This window comes from Dermochelys coriacea, chromosome 11 (assembly GCF_009764565.3).
Source record: "Dermochelys coriacea isolate rDerCor1 chromosome 11, rDerCor1.pri.v4, whole genome shotgun sequence".
Classification (NCBI taxonomy): Eukaryota; Metazoa; Chordata; order Testudines; family Dermochelyidae; genus Dermochelys; species Dermochelys coriacea.
Window position 1 is genome coordinate 25,080,000 of NC_050078.2, and position 21,803 is coordinate 25,101,802.

Consider the following 21,803-nt stretch of genomic DNA (forward strand, 5'->3'; position numbering starts at 1 on the left):
TGAAATCTAGGTAAATTAGATCCACTGCATTTCCTTTATCTAAAAAAATCTGTTACTTTTTCAAAAAAGGAGATTAGGTTGGTTTGGCACGATCTACCTTTTGTAAAACCATGTTGTATTTTGTCCCATTTACCATTGACTTCAATGTCCTTAACTAATTTCTCCTTCAAAATTTTTTCCAGGACCTTGCATACTACAGATGTCAAACTAACTGGCCTGTAAAATGTAGTTACATTTTAAGAGACCAGCCCACACTGGAACTGCTGCTAAGGAAGAATCAGCTGTGACATCTTCTCCATGTGATAAGGAGTATGCTGCTGTTTTTTCTTCTGCTGCTCTTGTTGTCACATGGATTTATAATGTCATATATGGCCTTGCTCTTTTGACTGGGTGACTGTTATACTGCTGCCACCTAAAACAACATCTATTTAAGACAAATGGATCACCAACCATAAGCATTCAGAATGAGTCAAGCTCCAAAACAAATCAGGAGATGTAAAAATAAAAGTTGGGTTTTTTGTATTTGTCCTGTTGTACTGGAGCCATTCGAGTTCATGTTTTCAAGCATTTTCTGCCACCAGGAGGGCTGGAAACATAATTTACAAAACAAACAAACAAAACAAACAAAAAACAAGGTGAGATAAATAACCTGATTCCAGCAGTAGAGGCTTTAGGGAAAACACCAAATATCACAGGATTCATGATAAAATAGCAAAGGTTGACTGCAAATCTAAAACTAATTAACAAAGGCCTACATTGTCAGATGAGTTAGTGATTTTGGATGCCTCTAATTTTAAGGTTCCAGGTATGGACATTTCAAAAAATGCCCAACTTTTAAGAGGGAAGGTATTCAGCCACAGTAATTTAGGCCAAAATGACTATGGCAAGAATGTCAGTGAATGAATAATGAATACCTGTAGCATGTGAATGAGGAGAATGAAAATCTGGTTTCAAATTCATCATAATGTTTGCCAATAATTTTCCTCTTAGCACTAAAACTGGCTCCTTAGAGAATCTCAGTCTTGAGCATTTTTAATATTTCTCATAGCCCTTAATCTCTCTCTCTTGTTGATCTGTCATGGACAGACCAAAAAAAAAAAAGCATGTCAGCTTTTACTAGTTCTAAGAATGGAAGCAAGAAATAAAAAATCAAATCCCTTTCATATTCCATCGAGCAGGCTGGGGTGGATACGGATGTCTCGCCCCAATTACAATCCGAACCAAAAGATCCTAAGCCAAGAAAGCAGCTGGCACAATAAAAACTGTAAAAGCTCTAGCTGGCACCTCATGCTGACAATGACTAGCCAAATCTCCACGGGGAAAATGCCAGTATAGATTTCTGTGACAAAAACAACAAAATAGATTTTTGTTAATGTACATAGATTTGACAGGAAGTCAGACAAATCTATCAATAATAAGTGGCATATATCTGCGATATTCCCAAACAAAATGGTGTATTTGAAGACAAACTGAGAAAATCCCCAATTGTGTCAAGCATGACACACATTCCTCTGGACCCTTTGATCTTCAGTCTGTATTTGATTACCCTCTGACTTCTCAAGAGGAACTGACCGAATACAGGAAGCCCATCCCACATAACATCAAAACACTAGTATTTCTGAGAGACAACTTACTCCATATTTCAATTTAGGTAAATCTCCTCGTTAAATCATACTTCTGAAAGTCAGGAAAGCAGGATTCCTGGCTTTGGCACATACTTCTTAATGACACTGGGCTTGACTACTCTTTGCCTCAGTTTCCCCATCTGAAAAATAGGGATAATGTTTATGGACAGATACCAAAAAAGAGTTGTGATGAGCAACTTCTCATCTTCCTTGAAGTACGGACACGTGCAGTTCCACAGGGATCAATCTATTGCTTCTCTCACTCAACTTCTACCTCTAAGTGAGGACTATAAGAGAGATGGAGAAGGGGAGCCATCAATATGAAAATGACATCCAGCTTTATGCTCCCTTCACAATAGATACAAATACTGCAATTCCTGAGTGATGAGGAGACTGTGTGAAGAATAGCTGGCTAAATTCGCTTTATGGAAGATGGAGGTTGTGGACAGGGGAAATATTCTAGTGAGCTAGCTGAAAAGGTAACCTCAAACTACCTCAGGCTTAACCACAGACCAAAAACACAACTTGCATGTACAGTTAATGTGCTAATCAAAGACATTTGACAAATCTTTCACTGAATAATGCTTACTTAAATTCAAGGATCTCTACAAAACTTTTGAGATTTGCCCATCACTACTTACGATGCTTTGAATGACTATTTCAGACATGACAGGTTTCAGAGTAGCAGCCGTGTTAGTCTGTATCCACAAAAAGAAAAGGAGTACTTGTGGCACCTTAGAGACTAACAAATTTATTTAAGCATAAGCTTTCTATTGTATCCAGACCACACCACACGATCCATTGCTACAGCCAAGCTCTACGATAAAACCGCATTTGCTCCCATCAGACAGAGACAAACACCTACAAGATCTCTATCAAGCGTTCTTACAACTACAATACCCACCTGCTGAAGTGAAGAAACAGATTGACAGAGCCAGAAGAGTACCCAGAAGTTACCTACTACAGGACAGGCCCAACAAAGAAAATAACAGAAAGCCACTAGCCGTCACCTAGAGCCCACAACTAAACCTCTCCAGCGCATCATCAAGGATCTACAATCTATCCTGAAGGACGACCCATCATTCTCACAGATCTTGGGAGACAGGCCAGTCCTTGCTTACAGACAGCCCCCCAACCTGAAGCAAATACTCACTAGCAACCACACACCACACAACAAAAACACTAACCCAGGAACCTATCTTTGCAACAAAGCCCATTGACAACTGTGTCCAAATATCTATTCAGGGGACACCATCATAGGGCCTAATCACATCAGCCACACTATCACAGGCTTGTTCACCTGCACATATTCCAATGGGATATATGCCATCATGTGCCAGCAATGCCCCTCTGCCATGTACATTGGCCAAACTGGACAGTCTCTATGTAAAAGAATAAATGGACACAAATCAGACGTCAAGAATTATAACATTCAAATACCAGTCAGAGAACACTTCAATCTCTCTGGTCACTCGATTACAGACCTAAAAGTGGCAATTCTTCAACCAAAAAACTTCAAAACCAGACTCCAACGAGAGACTGCTGAATTGGAATTAATTTGCAAACTGGACACCATTACATTAGGTTTGAATAAAGACTGGGAGTGGATGTGTCATTACACAAAGTAAAAAGAAAAGGAGTACTTGTGGCACCTTAGAGACAAACAAATTTTAAGAGTATAGTTGGATAGATTAACAATATTGCTGGGTGGGTTACGGGTGCCACAAGTACTCCTTTTCTTTTTGAGAATATAGACTAACACGGCTGCTACTCTGAAACCTGTCATTACACAAAGTAAAACTATTTCCACATGTTTATTCCTCCCCTCCTCCCCCCCATGCCCCCACTGTTCCTCACACATTCTTGTCAACTGTGGAAATGGCCCACCTTGATTATAACTACAAAAGGTTTTTTTTTTTTTCTCCTGCTGGTAATAGCTCACCTTACCTGATCACTCTTGTTACAGTGTGTATGGTAACACCCATTGTTTCATGTTCTCTGTGTATATAAAATCTCCCCACTGTATTTTCCACTGCATGCATCCGATGAAGTGAGCTGTAGCTCATGAAAGCTTATGCTCAAATAAATTTGTTAGTCTCTAAGGTGCCACAAGTACTCCTTTTCTTATTTCAGACATGGTACATCAGTAATTTATGATTCCCGGGATACCTGATCCATTTACAGAATTCAAGCACTCCAATATTTGAATCCACCCATCCAAACCAGGTTTATTTAATCCCAGGACTGACCTCCATTTCTGCTGCTACTCAAGTTTATGATACACTATCTTTTGTCTACACATTACCATTTAGATAAGTTTAGAAAACAAATGTCACCACACAATTAAAAATACCCAGAACAATAACTTAAAGAATCAGAGTGAAATAGCACTGAGCAACACTTGCGAGAAATCACCAACGCTCCAAACATTTGTTTCATATTTCAGTGGATGAACTTCTGCATTTATCTATAGACCATGAGCGTCTCCTTGTGCAGTTACTGGGTGAGACAACCGCAAAATGAAACCAATGAAAGAAACTCTGCATTTGGAAAGACATCCTGTCCGCGGCAGCAATACAAATGAAAAAAATCCCAGCTATTTAAGAACTTCCATTAATAGTTTAATAAAACATTTTTCTCTGTTACATAGTTTGGAACATAAATTTAACTCATATATATTATGGGCCACATCTTCAACTGGTGTAAATTGTCTTCAATTGAGCCACGCTGATCTACATTAGTTTAGGATCTGGCCCTACATGTTTTTTTTAATGGTCTCTGGGCATGTAGCATTTTTGGCATCACCTGTGTACCAAAGGTCTGACAGGTCTATCTAAATAGATATGATAGTTCTCAGATATGAGTGATGTGCATGATTATTAATGGTTGGAAGATGGGTAGACTGAATGAAATACACAGATAAGAGAATGTTTTATAAGTGAAAGGACAGAAACTGAAGATCTGTCTTATCCATATGAAATCCACAGCTCTTTCCAAACATCATGAAATGATAAATATAAATGAGATAGGCTAAAATCACCTTTGTTTGGGAAGGAATGGGTTGCTTTTTTGCATTGCCCTGATCTGGGGCTTGGTGTGCACTAGCCTAGATTTAAATTAGAGCAATATGAAATCTACTGCAACTCACTGCAGCAGCCAAGGATTGGTTGGGCTCAAGGAAGCTGAACCCTATGCCTTTTTCACTGGCCACACCCCTATTTTCTCTCCTATTGAAGGTGGTCAGAGGAGCTATTACACTGGCCCTATACAACCAGTGCATCCCCCTACACTTAAGTGACCTCCTATGACTGTCTAGATTGACTTTAGAGCCACTTTATCCTGTTGGTGCACAGCACGGCCCCCCAAACACAATGAGAATCTGTTTTTTTCATTAATCACTATGGTTTAAATTCAGCCCCAATGTAAGTGAATTCTGTTCCCATTGGCAGTGAGCTGGATTTGGATCATTGTGAACAAAAAAGTTTTAAAAAGTCCTTGTAAAAGCCCCACAAAATGGTTGTTTAATTGTTCTGGATTTAGCATGCACAAGTCAAGGCAGAGAATTACTGGTGGTGTTCAAAAAAGCCCACTGCCTCTCTCCTTTAACCACCCCACTCAGTAGCACTTCTCTAACAAGAGTGGAACCATTTATATCTTTATAAGGTATGTGATGGAATTGGAGCCTCTCAGTAATAATGTATGAATACTATATGTTGACTGGTTATTGACATGCTTACTGTATGAATTTATTTATTTAGTTTAATGGGGGGGCTGTGAGGAAGAACAAGCAGAAAGTGAAAGAACGGATCAAATTAGCCAGCCCTCAGGAAACATGTAAGGGTTATTCAGGGATAATGGCAAAGCTATTGGCTCTGGGAACTCCAGTTTTAAGATGGCTGTCTGACACCGCTGGTCACAAGCTCCCACATAGAAGAACTGCAGGTGTCTGAGATCATCTGGACCTGCTGAGTAACAACAATGGATATACTTACTGTAGCCCACAGCCCAGTCTAAGAAATGGGAGAATTGCAGAATTCACCCTGGGATGAGTAAAGGCACAAGGTCTGACACCTGAGGGAGTGCACTCAGAGAAACCACAAAGGTCACAGAGATGCAGCTAGCCCTGTAACCATGACAAACATAAATGAAAGTTAAAACAGAATTACTGTAAAAATAAAGGGGTTACATCCTATCCCTTTCCAGGAGCATTTTTTCCTCTCCATTTTTTTTTAAAGACGTGGCTTTATCGAAAAATGTGAATCTACATTTGTGAGCGCCTTCAGTTTTGTAAGGTAATTTCCCCTTCAAAATGAAAGACGGAAAAGAAGTAGATAATGCTTTAATTTGTTATTAGGACTAATTACTGTCTGGCCTCGAGGAGCTACATCGGTTTTAACAAGAAAACCTTTTAACATATATTTATCTTTGTAAATTGTCCTGAATGATCAGCAAATACCTAATCATCTACAAAAAGCTGTTTGAAATGTTCTTATCCTGATAACAGGAAATTATAACCTCTCAGACCAGAGAAACTGAAGTAGTGGTTAAACTGTGATAGACGCTTGCAAGCAGATTAGATGTATTTATTTTAGCACGTTTTCTTTTATTCTTTTGTTTTGGTTATTAATACATGAAGAATTAATCTGTTGTGTTCCTCTTTGTAGCATTGTATATTAAAGACAGGCCTAATTCAAAATGCTGCATCTGAACCCTCCTGAAATCTTTGAGGAAGACTGGATTCATATGCTAACTCATTGTGAGCTGAACACAAACCCTTGATTTGAAACACAGTTGATGGACAGTTAATGGAAATTCAGATCCAAATCAGAACTTTACAGGTTGGGTCTATGTATCTGGAATATAAACCAAATATCAAGAAAGAAGGAGGAGTCTAAATAGTGTTTAAGAGCCAGGAAATTTTCATGGGTTTTCTCACCTCCTTTTACTACCACAAACTACTAAAATTATATTTTTATTTATTCAAGTCTGTGGCATGTCTTTAGTTAAATACACACTCAAATTAGACCTATCAGCTTTGTTTTGATACATGAGAACAGACATACATGTTGCATTACCCTCTGTCCTGCTTTCTCTGTTCATGGGAGCAGGCAGGACATTGAAAAATATAATAATTTTCCTCTCTGGGGACTCTATTGCTTGAGGGATTGGTAATAGGACACAAAGCCTTTCAGCCCTAAATCAATTACTCAGAATTGACTCAGGCTGTTAGTGATCGAGAGTTTGTTACTATCTGAAGGTTGGTCGGCTACAGGGAATACATAAAGTAAATTCACTATTAAAATTAATGCCAACTTTACATTCACAGTTCATTAAATCAGTCAGTGATGGACACTGAATACACCCTCTCACCTTGTTAGTTTTGATTTGCATGAATTTGCATGCATTCAGTTACTTTGTGAGTTTGTAGCTCAAATGAAACTGAAAACTAGTATAAAAACATAATTGGAATCATTAATACTACATGGTATTTGGTTAAAAATGCCCAAAATGCAGACTAGATTTGCTCAACAGTTTATTCAAAATCTTGCCCAAGTTCACCAGCCTTGTCCAAAGTTTGAGTTTGTAAAAAAAAATCCTGAAATTGATGCAAGATTCATCAGATTCAGGAATTTGTGTCAAGAAAGTTTCAAGAAACTTTATTTATAAGAAGCTATATTAGCTAGGGACTGGTGATCCAGTTTGTATAATTTTGTTTATATTTTGATTTATTTTAATAAAACTTTGGTTTTATTCAACCAGGACCTCTTATGAGGTTCAAAAGTTTTTTTAACTCCATGTTAACTTTCAAGTCACTATTAAGTAACTAATTAACATATACCTTTGAATAAATATTTGATATTCATTAACATCTAACGATAATTAAATGTTAGCTCAGTCAGGCTCAGTAATGGGCTGAGCAGACGAAAGTCTGGATACATAGGTGGAGCTTACTCATTCTTATCTCAACCTATTAGTTTTAGAAGCTGAGTTGAAAATCTTAGGAAAAGAGGCTTTCCCATGAGAATTTCTGACAAATATATGTCTGTGTCCAGACCAAGATCACAACCAGAAAGTACAAAAGCATTTGCAAATTTGAAAAACAAACACAAAACGTTTACAAAACTTTCACAAACCTCATAAAAGTTTAGCTTGGGTTTGGAAAGGGGGGGGGAAAACTGGTTCTTATTTTATCTAAAGTGGTTCAACCCTCTCTAGTTATGATGCCACACAGATTTGCTCTGTGTTGATATGTGACAGAGATGGTTATTCGTCCCAAGAATGATGTTGCTTACAACTTTGCATTAAAAAGAAAAGAAAACCCGAAAGTCCTCTTGGGATTTATTTAGGTTAGAGGACTATACAAATAAAAATACTTGCATGGTTACAGATTTATTTTAGGCTTAGGACTCAAAGACTCCTTTCATTTAAAAAATGTCATTCCGTTGGTGATTAGTGTATAATGTACAGCTTCAATTGCAGAAGCATACTATGGTGTTAGGGACACAACATGGGCAGCATGGGGGAGGATCAGGGGTTGGGGGACAACTCCTCCCATTCTACCCTCATGGGGGTCTGCAAAAAGTCCCAGTGAGGATACTTCAGTCCTGTGATACATTCGTTCAGAACTCCCCCCAACTACTCAGGTCAGGCACTTAGCTCAGAATTGGCTTAAAATATATGTGATAAACTATGCCTGACAGAATGCAGGATGGGATCCATTATGTGTATCAATAGTAGACCCATGTTAGGGATTTTGTGGCTCAGAACATAAGAACAGCCATCCTGGGTCAGACCAATGGTCCATGTATCCATAGTATCCTGTCTTCTGATAGTGGACAGTGCCAGATGCTTCAGAAGGAATAGACAGAACAGCACTCCTAGCAGTTGGAGGTTAGGGACATATGAAGCATGGGGTTGCACCCTGACCATCTTGGCTAATAGCTATTGATGGACCTATCTTCCATGAACTTATCTAATTCTATTTTTGAACCTATGTATACATTTAGCATACACAATATGCCATGGCAATACATTCCATAGTTTGATTCTGCGTTGTGTGAAGTACTTTCTTCTGTTTGTTTTAAACTTTCAGCCTATTAATTTCATCAGGTGACTCATAGTTCTTGTTCTATGTGAAGGGGTAAATGACACTTCCCTGTTCACTATCTCCATATCATTCATGTTTTTTATAAACCTCTTATATACTTTCTTAGTCATCTCTTTTCTAAGCTGAACAGTCCCAGTCTTTTGTCTCTCTCCTCCTATGGAAGCTGTTCTATACCATTAAGTATTTGTGTTGCCCTTTTCTGTACCTTTTGCAATTCTAATATTTCTTTTTTAAGATGGGGCAATTAGAAGTGCATGCAGAATTCAAGTTATTCAATACCATGGATTTTTATAATGGCATTATGATATTTTCTGTTTTATTATTTATCCTTTCCTAATGGTTCCTAACATAGCTTTTTTGACTGTCAGTGCACGGTGAGCAGATGTTGCCAGAAAACTATCCACAATGACTCCAAGATCACTTTCTGGAGTGGTAACAACTCATTTAAACCCCCTCTATAGTTGGGATTATTTTTCCAATATAGAAAAATTTGTACTTAGAATACTGAATTTCAGATTCCATTTTGTTGCCCAGTCATCCAATTTTGTGAGATTCCTTTGCAATTCTTCACAGTCAGCGTTGGACAACTATTTTGAGTAATTTTGTATTGTCTGCAAATTTCACCACCTCAATGTGCACCCCCTTTTCCAGACCATTTAAGAATATGTTGAACAGCACTAGTACAAATCCTTGGGAGCCTGCTATTTACTCCTGTCCATTGTAAAATCTGACCATTTATTCCTATCCATAATATGGATCTTTTAAAATTTTAGAGTTGGAACATTATTAGGATTTGATAGATAAATATTTACCTTTCATGTGTGTCCGTACACACACACACACACACACACACACACACACACACACACACACACACACACAAATATGCATAGGTCCAATATAAAAGAAGACCTGGTTGGTGATGGAGGGAGTAGAGTGAATAAAAGGTTTGGGAAACCATAAGTAATAAAGATAGAGAAAGGATCATACAGTGGTTAGGGCACAAGCATTAGACCCAGGAGCCCTGAGATAAAATCCCTGCTCTTTAACAGAGCCCATATGTGATCTTGGGAAAGTCACCTAAGGCCAAATCTTTAAAGATATTTAGGCACCTAAAGATTCAAATAAGCACCAAGTGGGATTGATTTCAGTGTGAATTATGTGCCTGTGTTCTTTTGAAAACCCCACAAGGTTTATCCACAGAGTCTGTGGATAAATCGTGGGGTTTTCAAAAGAACACAGGCACATAATTCACACTGAAATCCATCTTTAGGCAACTTTAATGATCTGACATTTAATCTTTTAGTGCCTTGGTTCCCCAACCACAAAATGTGGATAAAAATACTTCCCTACCTCACAGGGAGGTTGTGAGGAGAAATACAACAACTTTTATAAGGTGCTCAGATATTACAGTAATGTGAGCCATATAAGTACTTTAGATCGATTGACTTACAAGTTTACAGTGACCTGTTAACTTTTCTATGCTGCAAGGAGGAAAACTAGTTAAAATCGGAAAAATTTGAGCTAAAAAATGTTCCCTCAGTGACTGATTTGAGAAGTGAGCTTGAGGTGGAAGTGAGTGGATTAGCTGTATCTTTTTTCCCCCCATAGCCATTTGGCCTTCCTTACAATTAAATAGAACTTAAGCAGGTGTGCATCACCATGGAGGGGTACTCCAAAAAGAAAAATGATTATTCATATGCTATCTGATGCCCCAATCTTTTTGCATGTTAGGACTACTTTCGGGCTCAGTTCTGTCCTCCAATACGTGGTGCACACTGTTGATGTCATATGCCTTGTGAATCCGCTATTGTCTTTATGCATTCATGTCTGGTAATTATTTTAAAGGATTTGTGGCAAGGTTTGCTTGCATGCCACAGTGCTTGACTGAACCCTAAGATTGATAATTCAGGTTTATTTATTTATTTATTTGCCAGACTATTCCAGTTATTCCAGTAAATAAATGTTATTCCAGTGCCTTTTTTTGGCATCTGAATGTACCGTAGAGTCTAAAATTGTAATACTTCTCTTTGAATATACTTGTGGATGTTTCTGATCTTACTTTAATTGAGCATGCTTTAGGCTCACATAAAATATTAACATCTTAGCCAATGAAAGCCAGTGCCTAGAGCTCAGATGTTTCTAAAATTAATATAACCTTGTTTCTTTGTAGGAGAGGCCAATGATGATCAGTTCCAAAATATTTTTTCAAGTATCTGATAGGTCACTGTAGTTGGGGAAAGCACCCCTTTTTCATGATCTTCAGGACATGATGTGAGGCCTATGTATTTGCAGAAGCCTTTACTGGGGGAGGGGCGTTGAATTAAGGGTGAACAGAGGTTTTGGTATGATGGTATTTTGGGGTGACTTTGTTTATTCCTTTAGTTGACAATAATTTCACTTCTACTAATATATGGTTCCTGTGTACATGCACCAGAAATTTTGAATAGGTACATGTCAAAAATTAAACAAATAAATAAATGTTGATGAAACTCTTGATTGTGTTTATTTTGTAACTCTAAAGAGAAAAGTCACTGAACAACAAGATTAGGAGTATTTCAGAATGTAATAAACTGTCTCACAGAGGGGAAAGCTTTGTCAAGGAGCAGGCCCCAACTGCGGTCAGACTCTGTGGATAAATCATATCACCTCTGGAAGCCCATTGCACAGATGTAGCCTCTCTAATGAGAATGTTTTATCTATGAGTAACATCACCAGCCAGTCAAGTCTTACCCAAATGATCTCATAGTTATAATGAGTCAATCATGAGGGTTGCTAAAATGCTCTCAGGATCTGCCGCCTCCTTCCCCACTCCCCATACCTCTTCAGAAAAATAAATCAAAACAATAGCATCCAAAGCAAATGGAGTTTATGATTCAGTAGACAACTGTTTTTTGATGTTGTCTTTTTTTTAAAAAATATACATCTATACACAAGTTGGAGATGGCCTTGTGTTTGGATATAAAGAACATATATATCCCATCTTGAGCCATCTTTACTGAAAAGATGTTCTCGGGCTATTGGAGCTAAAGGAAAGGTTAAATCTGTACTATCTTCTATCCTTATAACTGTTGTTGTCAGGAAAGTGGATTCATGTTTGCCATTTTATGTTCTTATTCCAATCCTTGTCATGAGAATGAGCTATTAGAATTACAATGCTTCATAGGTTATGTAAATCATAGTAGCATTTTGCACTGCCTTGACCTTTTCAATATTCTATAATTTGATTGGCTGACTATTCTAGATCACCATGTTTACAATCTTGAATGACTGGAATTGAAGAGATGGAATAACCAAAGCCAGCCAATCAAAATACAGAATGTTGAAAAGGTCAAAGCGGTGTAGCATATTTATGAATACTTAAGAAAATGTTGTTGGCTTTACCGTTCAAATAACTTTGCTTTTCCTTTGGACCAAGAAGAAAAAAAATATGAATAATGCATCAAGTGTCAGGAGAATGAGAGATTTCAGAGTAGCAGCCGTGTTAGTCTGTATTAGCAAAAAGAAAAGGAGGACTTGTGGCACCTTAGAGACTAACAAATTTATTAGAGCATAAGCTTTCGTGAGCTACAGCTCACTTCATCGGATGCATTTGGTGGAAAAAACAGAGGGGAGATTGATATACAAACACACAGAGAACATGAAACAATGGGTTTATCATACACACTGTAAGGAGAGTGATCACTTAAGATAAGCCATCACCAGTAACGGGGGGGGAAAGGAGGAAAACCTTTCATGGTGACAAGCAAGGTAGGCTAATTTCAGCAGTTAACAAGAATATCTGAGGAACAGTGGGGGGTGGGGTGGGGGGGAGAAATACCATGGGGAAATAGTTTTACTTTGTGTAATGATTCATCCATTCCCAGTCTCTATTTTTTGTTGAAGGATAGCCACTCTTAGGTCTGTGATCGAGTGACCAGAGAGATTGAAGTGTTCTCCAACTGGTTTTTGAATGTTATAATTCTTGACGTCTGATTTGTGTCCATTCATTCTTTTATGTAGAGACTGTCCAGTTTGGCCAATGTACATGTGCCAGCAATGCCCCTCTGCCATGTACATTGGCCAAACTGGACAGTCTCTACGTAAAAGAATGAATGGACACAAATCAGACGTCAAGAATTATAACATTCAAAAACCAGTTGGAGAACACTTCAATCTCTCTGGTCACTTGATCACAGACCTAAGAGTGGCTATCCTTCAACAAAAAAGCTTCAAAAACAGACTCCAACGAGAGACTGCTGAATTGGAATTAATTTGCAAACTGGATACAATTAACTTAGGCTTGAATAGAGACTGGGAATGGATGAGTCATTACAAAAAGTAAAACTATTTCCCCATGGTATTTCTCCCCCACCCCCCACCCCCCATTGTCCCTCTGATATTCTTGTTAACTGCTGGAATTAGCCTACCTTGCTTGTCACCATGAAAGGTTTTCCTCCTTTCCCCCCCCCCTGTTGCTGGTGATGGCTTATCTTAAGTGATCACTCTCCTTACAGTGTGTATGATAAACCCATTGTTTCATGTTCTCTGTGTGTGTGTATATAAATCTCTCCTCTGTTTTTTCCACCAAATGCATCCGATGAAGTGAGCTGTAGCTCACGAAAGCTTATGCTCTAATAAATTTGTTAGTCTCTAAGGTGCCACAAGTACTCCTTTTCTAGTAGGCAGAGTTTCAGAGTAAGTTCAAAAGGGTCTCAGTCTTAAAAGAGGTCACACCGGGAGGTATTGTTACATACCGTGAAAGAGAATTAAACTAATTCATTCTTGTTAATTTCTTAAAACTGTACTTCTGTGGTACTCTTCTGATTCTTTCTCTCTTTGAAAGGGAAAAAAACCCAGGCATATTAGCACAGAAATAGCCAAGTTCAGAAAGGGAAGGGACTGAACTATAGCATTTGTCTTTAAATAAATAGGAGTGAATAGTAGTGGCCCAAAATATGAAAGTGAAATCATTTTAGAAATGTATTAGGAATATTTTAGTTATATTTTTAATTTATTATACTGTAAAAAGAAAGTAAGTGTCCAGCCCTCATGGTTGTGGAGAAAAACAACATAACCTGAGTGTAACCTAAAAGTTCAAAAACTGCAGGTTTATTAAAAGAACCCAAACTGTATTTTTAATCATCAAATTAATCTCCTGATTTTTAGGTAAATCTCATGATCGGGAGGCCCGATTGATGATTTTTGAGTGCATGGGGTCAGCAAGTCTGCAACTAAAATGAGAAAAATGAAATAAAAAGAGAAACAGGGTGTGGGTGGCTTAAGACAAGTGGTTTGATAATGGGCTTTTCCAACTCGACACTATAGGCCACATCTTCAAAAGTGAATGGCCAAAGTCTATGCACATTTTTGTGATTGGAAATCTCTGTTCACTGGGCAGGGAATATTCATTTCATTCACATCTTGAGATAGCAATCCCATAAAATAATTACTTATTCTTCTCACATACCAGAGGGAAGAAAATAGATTTGCTGTTCTGAAAGTTAGGCATATTGGACATGTATTTCATTTCCAGTACAATGCAACATCACAGGCTGCACTGACAGCAAAGATGAACATCCTTAACAAAAAGGGAGTCTAAACAATAAAAAGAAGAAAAATAGATGTGTGGGTTGCAGTTTGAAAGTTATGTCTGCTTCTACACTCCACATGGATTCTATTTCAGCACTCTGTCACAAGTTTCACTGAAAGCAAAGTTCTAGATCTCCCGAACGTAAATTCAAAAATCCTAAACTACGTATTATATAGAGCTCAATCTTCATGTAAGCCTAAACAGAACAGTGGGAAGGGGAAAGAGAAGCCATGTCACCTTTAATCCTGGGGCCAACCAGAAATTGATGTGCCTCATTGTGTATATTAGAACAGCCTTAGGGCTGCTCTAATTTATATCAGCAGGAACACATCCTGCTGGAGCACTGTGCACTCCAGCTTTTTCTTTTTCTTCCCTCTCCTTACACTGAATGGAATAAATCCAGCTTTATGTCACCCAAAGATTTTCTAATGCCAGTGGAATCCCCAATTGCCCTTTTAGTGAAGTGTTAAGCACCCTTGGACTGGTGCAAAGTGACCATACAGGGGGCCAAGAATTAGACTGACAATAACAGATGTTATTTCTGAAACATGCATTAGGTACATATTTCATTTCACTACTTCAAATTCTACCAGCTGCCTCAGCATATTCCAACAGAAGCTAAAGGCATCATAGCAATCACAAACCATAGCCTATGTTCTTAAGCACAGGATCAATAGGCATAAGCTATCCTAATTTCCACTCACTGTACTCTGGCTGCAAAGGTGGACTGGCTCAGTGAGATGTCAGATTACTACTCTGAAAGCACATGATACAGTAACATACAAGAGAATAATTTGAACAACCTGATTTCAGGGATTGAAATCTTATGGAAACCCACAGATAGAAACCACTATTTTACATATTTCAAAAGCTCAGAAACTAGCTTTCTACTAGTATATACCATTAGTTTCTATCCTGACGGTTTGTGAGATATCATAATTTGAAAGGAAAACTGGTCCTTAAGACCATGCAAAAAGACAGGCCACTTACCATACAGAGATCAGTACACACTTGAGAGCCAGATTTTTTTTAAAGGTATATAGGGATCTAAAGATGCAGATAGATGTCTAGTGGCATGTCCAAAAAGTGCCTAGGTAACTAGCTGTCATTGAAATCAATAAGAATTAGGCACTTAGGTTCTTAGCAGGATTTACAAAAGCACTTATCTGAATATCTAGCCACCTAAATACCTTTAAAAATCTGGTGCTTGGTATTCCAAATATTCTGGGCTATGCCACCCCTCTTATTACTGCCCATCAGAATCAGTCAGACAGTAAATCAGCACTGATAACATGAAGGATGTTATATTGTCACTTTCCTGTATCTCTTAATAGAAAAAAATATAAAGTGTTTCTGAAACCAAAGAAAACCAGGCTCATCAGTGAAAAACTGGCTTCTAAAATCTTTTCCATTTCAGAATCACTGGTGTGTTCGAAGAGAAAATTATGTGTTTGCAACACAGTTTGATCCATATCTGAAGGTAAGATTTGACAACATATTTACACCTCGTACAGACCAAGACTGCTGGATGGATGTTCTCAGAAACAAAGTGCTAGACACCATGTCCTTCTGGATGCAGGCTACTCATATCTGATGACACAGAATATCTTCTGGGAATAGTAGGGAGCAAATAAGTGACCAGTTTAATGGCAATTGCTATATTAACACCACCGGGTCCAGCACCAAACTAGCTTTAGCAAAAATCAGTATTTGGTACACTTCAAAAAGTTTAACGATAGGGGCCAGAGAAGCAACAAAGTTTTGAAGCTTATCCAAATAACAAGCACTTTTTGGAACTGGGCTGGAAAACTCATAAGAATAATTGATCACACCTGATTTCCACTACTTCTAAAAAAAACCAAACAGTCTCTCTCTTGCTATTTCAGCACTTCTGAGTCTGGTACCAATCAGAACAGAGAAGTGAGAAAGTTCATGAAAATTAAAAAGAATGATGTGAAAATAAAAAAATAAAACAAAAAATAAAAACCTAATGAATCTTTTCAAAACTCAAACACGACTTGGTTGAACTTTGGGCAGAGTTTTTGGCTGGTTCTCATTTTATCCAAATCAGTTTGTCCTTCCCTCATACAATCTATACGTTTTGTAGAACACAACTATAACAACGCATCCCATATTTACAGTTGTAACTATGTCTTTGGTGATTCAGTCACAGAGCACTCCTCATGCCAGTTGTTTAAACAGGGAGGGATATCATTTGCATGGACTCTACTGGCTAGTTTAAAATGTTTTTGTTTCTGTTTTGTGCCTCTGTGTTCTATTTAACCCTGTTATGGTTGTGAACAATCAGTGAGAATACTTAAAGTTCATTACAGGCAGCCATTTTTACAGCAATGTCTTCAGGGCCACCCAGAGAGGGGGGTTGGGGGCAAGTGGGGCAATTTGCCCCAGGCCCCTGGGCCCCGCAGAATACTATAGTATTGCAACTTTTTAAAACGGAAGGGGCCCCTGAAATTGTTTTGCCCCAGGCCCTCTGAATCCTCTGGGAGGCACTGAATGTCTTCAGGTACCAACACACACCATCTACCCTTTGCAAACAAAGTTTTATGTCCGCTGAAGTAGTCTGATGGACCCTCAGGATTTCAGTCCTAGTCTGTCTAATTATTAGTGTGTTTAAATATTCCAGTGTGCAGCTGCTATCCTTTCAGTGCTGAGATTTCAAGAATTTAGTATTGCAAACCTCTTCTGAACAGCACTAACTGAGGTTTCTGAAGCACTTCATTGTAGTTGTAATGCAATAAAATCATACTTTCTTGTTTATTTTCAACTTTATCCATCTAAGTAATACCCCAAAACACCACAGCTTACACTAGCATTATTGCACTGTTTCACACTATTAATGTAGAATACAGCAGCAGCATTTTTCAGAAAGTTTGTAACTTTTTTTTTGTAAATGTACCAAATTGTTAAACCTCACTGTTGCATGTTTATCTGTAGACAAACAACAGAGAGCTTGAGAGTTTTGAAAAGTGACTTTTGCCATTGCAGGACTATTCAGGTTGATGTTTAACAATGTTATTGTTATAATCCTTCTTGTGTCAAAACTACAGCTAATATTAAATTGGAAGGCATATAGTTTTACAAGGTCCCAAGCACCCTAGCTTTAAAAGTCCCATATGGCTCAGCAAGATGAATAATTGTCAATCAGCCTATGGTTCATTAGGCACCAAAAATCAGTTGAGTCGGAGGATTCCTCATAGGAGGTTATACAAACCTTGGTTTTGCTAGATTCCTGATGAATAGAATAGCTTGGGAAGGGAAGCTTTTATCTGATGGCTCCAAGGTAGTTAGCAGGGTGACAACTATGTAGCATAAAGCTAATTGGGCTAGTAAGGAAGAGGGGTAGAGTACAGGGTCCAAGCACACAATGAAATATTCCTTCAGGGTGCCAGGGCCAGCAGAAAGCTTGGCTGGGAGGATGACCTACTGCATAAACGAAAGGTTCACAAAAATCAGCCAAGTAGACATGCTCCTTACAAGAAAAAAAGTATTAAAAGCTGCATTTAAGAGCAACCTGCTGTAAATAGCTGCTCTGTGTGGTATGCACTATCTTTAGTCTGGGTTTTATGGCCATCAGCTGAAATTCAAACGGGTGAGCTAGTAAAATTAAAATTATTTTGACTGACTTCCTCTTTGTAAATTACAACTCTTTTTTTCCCTAATAGCTCTACCATTTTGGAAACAAAAATTTGCAATGGATTCTCAAACTAATGAAGTTTTCTTTTCTAACCAAGAATGATGTAAACACCCTCCCATCTCTACCCCCCTGCTTTAGCACCTCATAGGTGTGCTTTCACTGAACTCACAAAAAGGGAAATGTATGAAAAAGAACTAAGCATCCATTTTAATGCTATGTGACACACACAGAAAAAGCCATGAAACAAGTGTGTATTATAAAAAGTCAACAATTTTGAAGGGCATTTTGGAGTAACCAATGATTTGCAGTAACAGATGATCTCTCTTCTAGGTGCCTAAAATATATGACTTACACTCTCTTGATAGAAATAATAGTGTGGACCAAAGTGTCCACATCTGCTAAGGACTGCTCAGATTTGATTGTTCTTAGTCTTAGTGGTCTGCATATGGTTGCAAAATTTCTCAAAATGAGGTGAATAAATACATGAAAGCATTTCACTGCTTCATGGAACAAAGCAAAAAGTTCTAAAGTAACGATTTATGGACCTAAAAAAAGTTCATAGGTTTCACTTAATTGAGCACCCAAAAGTTAGAATGAGTCCTAACTACGTGAACATCTTAACCATGTAAAAGTGGCCTGGAGATTGGAAGAGAAGCAATATCTCCAGTGCTTCTTGCTTAGCTAGGACTGGAATAACATGAAAGCAACTTTTCTCTTGGTACTTCATCAAAATCAGCCAGAGATAGGATGTGAAGAGTTATAAAAATAAAGCAAAAAAATCAGTTTGAGTGGAACCTTAGGTCCATTATTATTTTACCTGAACTGATTTGCCTAACTCTAAAAACCACAGATGAACAGGATGATTAGGCACACAGATGGTCTAAATTGTACTGTTCTGTACAAAGTAGACCTATCTTTGAAGGACCGGTTTATCTATCTAGATGTTTATCTCCCCCAATACTGTCACCTGAACTACCATCCATTGTTCTTTCTTAGTATTACCATACACAATTGACTGCCAACCTTTTTATTGTTTACAGTGCTGAGCGAGGGTGTGCAGTGTAGTAGTTGCAATATTACATATAATATAGAACAAATGTATTTTAGTTTGTTTCTTTTTACACAACTGCACAGAGATTTTGATGACATTTCTGTCAGACTTCCCAGATTTGATCAAAGCCAACATTTTGCCATTTCTGTCACAGAATTTTCATAGCAGAAAAATCTGAGGGGAGTCTGGAGAACATTTTTTATAGGCTTTTGTTGAAGTTACACACATTGTGCCTCACAGAGCCTGAACATATTTTAGGAACCACACTTTTTATCTACTTCGGCCCCAATCCTGCATGTTACATGCTTAACTTTACTCATGTGAATAAGGTTAAGTACATACATAAGTGTTTGTAGAATTAGAGCCTATAAATCTGATTTAAGCACATTGAAATAGTTTGAAAGAAACCCAATAGATTCAATGGGCTTTGGATCAGACCTTATATGAATTGTAACTTCAAGCACTACTACTCAGTCATATCATAGACTACTCTGCCTAACTTCAATATTTGGAAAGATACTGGAATGAATTATTTAACAAACGATTTGTAAGTACCTGGATAATAATAGGGCTATAAGGAATAGCCAGTATGGATTTCTCAAGAACAAATCATGCCAAACCAACCTAATTTCCTTCTTTGACACGGTTACTGGCCTAGAGGATAAGGGGGAAGTAGTGGAGGTGATATATCTGGATTTTAATAAGTCTTTTGACACAATCCCACATCACATTCTCATAAGCAAATGAGGGAAATGCGGTCTAGATTAAATTACTATGAGGTGGGTGCACAACTGTTTGAAAGACCAGACTCAAAGAGTAGTTATCAATGGGTCACTCTCAAACATGCGAGGGAGTATCTAGTGGGTTTCTGCAGGGGTCAATACTGGGTCCGATATTCAATATTTTCTTTAATGACTTGGATAATGGAGTGGAAAGTGTGCTCATAAAATTTGCAAATTACATCAAGCTGGGAGGAGTCTGCAGGACATGATTAGAATTCAAAATTATCTTGACAAATTGGATAACTGGTCTAAATTCAACAAGGTGAAATTAAATCAAGATAACTGCAAAGTACCTCACTTAGGAAAGAAAAATCAAAAGCACAACTACAAAATGAGGAATAACTGGCTAGGAAGTTCTGCTTCTGAAAAGGATCTGGGTGTTATAGAGGATCACAAATTGAATAAATGAACAATGTAATGCAGTTGCAAAAAGAAAGACATATCATTCTGAGGTATATTAACAGGAGTGTTTTGTGTTTAAATCACAGTGGGTAATTGTTCTGCTCTACTCACCTGGAGGCATCATGTGGAGTACTGTTTCCAGTTATGAGTCCCACCTTTTAGCAAACTTGTGGACAAATTGGAGAAAGTCCAGAAGAGAGCAACAAAAATGATAAATGATTTAGAAAGGTTGACTTATGAGGAAAGGTTAAAAAACCTGGGCTTGTTTAGCTTTGAGAAGACTAGAGGGGGCGGGAGGGAAGGAAATCCAATAACAGTCTTCAAATATGCTCAAAAAGGATGGTGCTCAATTGTTCTTCATGCCCACTGAAGGTAGGACAAGAAGTAATTGGTTGACTCTGCGGCAAGGGATACTTAGGTAGGATATCAGGAAACACTTTCTAAGTATAATGGCAGTTAAACTCTGGAATAGGCTTCCTAGGGAATCCCCATCATGAGAGTTTTTTAAAAACACAGATTGGACAAATATCTGTCAGGGATGGCCCAGGTTTACTTGGTTCTGACACAGGTCAAGTGGCTGGACTTGATGACCTCGAGGTCCTGTCCAGCCCTACAGTTCTATAACATCCATGACTATATTTCCAAGCTATGATTTGAATAGATGTGATGATAGAGAATGATTCAAGTGAACTCTACCTTAAATAACCACTTGACAAATTTTCCCTTTCTCATTATTTAGTCAAGAAAAAAAAATCCCAATCATTCCAGGACTGCCATCCTTAAATACATTTTTCCTTGCTGATGGAGAAATACTGTTTTGTGTATGTCCTCTTTGAAGTGCCTCCCTTAATTTATATTAATAGTCAAGGTCATGAATGTCCATTTTAGCATAGCCAAATCTATAGCTAGACAAAGAAATTCCTGGCACTTGAGACTAACTTATTTTTTAAAAATTGTTGCTTTGGATCTTCCATTTTTGTTTTTGACTTCATGACATTCTGAGTCACAGCAATTAACACAACACATTTCCTGGGTCATAACACTCCCATCACCTTCAAGAAATTCATGCCAAATAGCCCTATCTCAATTTGCTCAAAAATAATACTCCCTTTAAAAATGCATGACACCTTATATGATTTACATCATGTTATTTTGTGGATTAGGTTAATGACTTCTTGGGTTTCAAACCACCATTGAAACCACCACAGCCCAGAATGTACTTTATATAATATATAAATAGGGTATACTGGAGCTGTGGCAGCTATTTAATACATGTATTCCCACTAACAAGCTAATGGTCTAGAATGTGTGGTGGAGCCTACGTGCAGCAAACCAGTTCTTCAAGAGTGGAAACAAATGTATTATACTACCACTCAGCATTAGCTGGTCTGTTTATAGAAGTGTGTTAAAATAGTGCTCTGAATTCTTTTCTCACTTTTTTCTACAGTAGAATACTTTATTTTAAACATTTTACTCAACAGAAACTGACATGATATTGTACAATTATGAGAAAGAGTCGATAGAATCATTTAGGTCTTCTTGTGCAGCCCTCCCCTCTCGATGGAATCCTGCTTAGTGATAATATTGTGTTAACTAAAAGAATATTAA